The following is a 3,550-nucleotide window of genomic DNA, read 5'->3' on the forward strand; positions in this document are numbered from 1 at the left end:
AGATCAGATTTGCTGTGTGTATGGGAGTTAATGTTTTCTTCCTGGTTGAGTCTGCAGATCTAGTTCCTCAGAACACAGAGGGAGGTTTCCTTATGAAAGGGCATGACCTTAGTGGATATACACTTGTTCTTCAAGGCAATGGTTTTTACTACTCTGTGCAGGAAGCCTCTCAAGGGTCCAGCTTAAGTAAGAAGTTAGCAGAGACTCACAAGTTTGGGAGTAAATAGTGTAGTAAATGCTCACATTGTCAGGAGCAGAGAATATGGTAGAGACAGACACACTCCGGAGTTAATAGTGTAGCAGAAACCCACAAGTTCAGGAGTAAATAATATAGCAGACACATACTCTCAGGAGTTAATAGTATAGCAGAGACTTATAATCTCAGGTGGCATTTCTAATTTTCCCCCCACTCTTTGATTTTAAACTCCATTATTTTGAAAGTGAAAATATAAATTTCACATGTGAAAAAAAAAAAAAGACATGAAAAGTTCAGTGTTGTGGAATATTATTTTAAATAGCCAAAGTTTACGCTGTGAAATATTTAACTGTGTAAAGGTGTGTTACATTTGTTTCTGCTGCCTTTGTTAATGATGTAGTAATGTGTTGCGTTTCTTTCACCTTGCCCGCTTAAGGCATTTGCTTGGTCTAATTAAAGCTGAACAGCCAATAGCTAGGCAAGAGAGGGATAGGTGGGGCCCACAGTCAGAATAAAAAAAGAAGAGAAATCTAGCATGGAGAAAAAGAAGAAAACAGAGAGAGGCACAGAAGCCAGGCAGCCTCCAGACAGTCATGGAAATAACAGCAAAGCAAGTCATACAGAAAACAAAGAAAGGTACAGAGCCCCAAGGCAACATGTAGGTGAAGAGAAATAAGTTATGAGAGCTAGCCAGAAACAAGCCTGAACTAGGCTCAAGCAGTCATAACTAGTAAGTCTCCTTGTCATGAAGTGGGAGCTGGTTGGTGGCCGAAGACAAAGCCTGTGACACTACAGAGCTCATGAACTTCTGTACCGTTAGAATGGACATTCAGAACAGAATCTGAGGCTTCCATATTGGATTTGATACTGCCTGCACTGCGTGTACTTACACACCATGAAAACTAAAATCCCTAGTGGCTGGAACCTGAAAACCATGTCTTATGTCCTCTTTCTCAACCCACGTTCATTACCTGCCTTAAATCCTTCCTTATCCCTACTACTCAGACTTCATTCTCTTTTCCACTTTACATGCTGTGCCCACATAGGCATCTTTTCACATATGTACATGTATTCGTGTCTAGATTATACATGAAGGAGAACATGCAGTATATTTCTTTAGATGACTGGGTGACCTCACCTGATAGACATTTGATGCTCATCCATTTTTCTGTTAATTTTTTAATTTTACTATTTTTGAGCTAAATAGGATTCCCTGTGTGTGTGTGTGTGTGAAATAAACATATACATTTATATTTATCATCCATCCTATTTTCCATTAATACATTCATTAACATCTATGTTCATTCAGATTCTTTATTATTGTGAGTCAAGAAACAAACATGGGGCAGGAGTAGCTCTATAATGAGGTATAAGGTTCAAGCCCAGGATTGAAATAGTGGAGACAGTACAGAGACTAAAGTCCTGGTTCCAGTGCTGTGACATCATTATGGGTGTGAGGAGCAGATTTGGGAGGTTCCAGTGGTCACTACAGCACCCATACTCGATGCTGTTGTGATCTCAGAGGATACTTTGGGTCTATGGCTTTAACCATAGCCTGTGGATAGTAGACCACACTGCATCTGAAGTTCAGTATCTTCCTCCAGCAGGCTCTTAGGGTCCAAGGGGTGACCAAGGATGTGATAACATGTGGTCACCTGGCTGCCTAGTGAGCAGCTAACCCAGGTTGAACTGACTTCTGAAGTCACTGGAAGGAATGCTGGTTGCAGGCTGCTCTCCTGTGGCTGTGAGGGTGGGCACATGTTTAAGTATTTCTACCCTGTGCGACCTTGCTTCCTCTAAACCTGAAGCCTTGTGCATTTGTGGCTCAACTACATACTTTAAGCTGGGAAAAATGACTGGACACTTTGTCTGCATTTCTACAGATGCCTTATACCAGGAGATAAACAATGGTTGTCTCAGCTGCACTCAGGCAGCCTGCTAGCTGACTTCAGCCTGCTAGCTGTTATTAATCATACAGTGTCTTCTTTGGCTATTAGCTGATGTCCTTTTCCCTGTCTCAGAGTCAACTACACTGACTCAGAACAGCAGATAAGAGGACCCTTCGAGATGCACACGCATGTGAGGATGAGGGACGCCAACCCTAGCTTCAACAGCATATGTCTACATATGTGTAATAATAGCAATACCTGATATGCAGTTGTTTCTATATATTTAAGAAATAGAAACAAACAAAAGTAGCCAGGCTTATTGGGGCAGAAACCAAGGCAGACCATAGGCATAGGGCAAAGGAATGTCAAGGACAGTGGGAATGTGCTATCATTAGGAGAAGGCTTGGAGACCTATTCGTAAGAGCTGCCATTAGGACCCACTATAGTTTCTCTAAGAGGAGAGTCACATAGCAAAGAGCTCCAGGATAGAAAAAGTGGTCCCAAGTCCCATAGCTACTGTGAGCTAGGGCCTGGATTCCATGATGGGTTAAGCCATTGGATGCCTGGGGTTTTAGAAAGTTAAAGAAGTACAGGGTGAACACACTGCTCTGCCAAATTGGCAGCTCCAGCTCATGAGCCTCCTGAAGCCACCACAGGTGGTCTTTTCTGGTCTCTCACCTCAGGATGTGAGCACAACAAAGTGTCCCAGTTCCCAGTCTGTGCATCTTATACTGGATTCCTTTAGGATGACTGGAGATTCCATAAAGGTTCATCAAGGTCTTGTAGCCTCTTGAGTATGACATAACTAATTGTATGCTAGGAATTGTTCAGTAATAGCTCTTGTCGGGATAACATGATGAATAGTGAGTTTCAAGAGAACGTCAAATGTTTTAAAACAAAAGCTTACTAGGTATTGGGCTATACAAATATTTTATCAGTTTATCAGATTGGGGCATTACAGGCTGAGAGATTACTGTAAGAGAAGTATTGTAGATAATCTTTTTGTACACAGTGAAGAAGTGTCTTTGCCAAGGCATCTTCTGATTGGTTTGATAAAAAGATAAGTGGCCAATAGCATGGACTTCTGGAAAGAGAGAGCTTTTTGAGGATTTCCACAAGAAATGACTAAATGCAGAAAATGGGAAACAATTTTGGGACTACTAAACAATGTATTTCTAAGTAAAAGGCTAAATAATTTATATAATTCATAGAGGAATTAAGACTACAAACAAGATGTCAAAGGACAGGCACAGGCTGATATGGAAAAGTACTTGCGCCACCCAAAACAAACAAACAGACACAGTTTATGAACACCAGAATCTCCTTCAAAGTGTGAAAGAAGGGTAGAAGACAGAGAAGTGGTTAAGCGAACACAGAGGGAATCCAGAAAAAATGGATGTTAGTTATTTCAGTATCACCTCATATCCAGATTGATCCTCAGGGACTCTACAGATTCCTATCCATC

The sequence above is a fragment of the Phodopus roborovskii genome, unplaced genomic scaffold, assembly GCF_943737965.1.
Source record: "Phodopus roborovskii unplaced genomic scaffold, PHOROB, whole genome shotgun sequence".
Taxonomy (NCBI): Eukaryota; Metazoa; Chordata; class Mammalia; order Rodentia; family Cricetidae; genus Phodopus; species Phodopus roborovskii.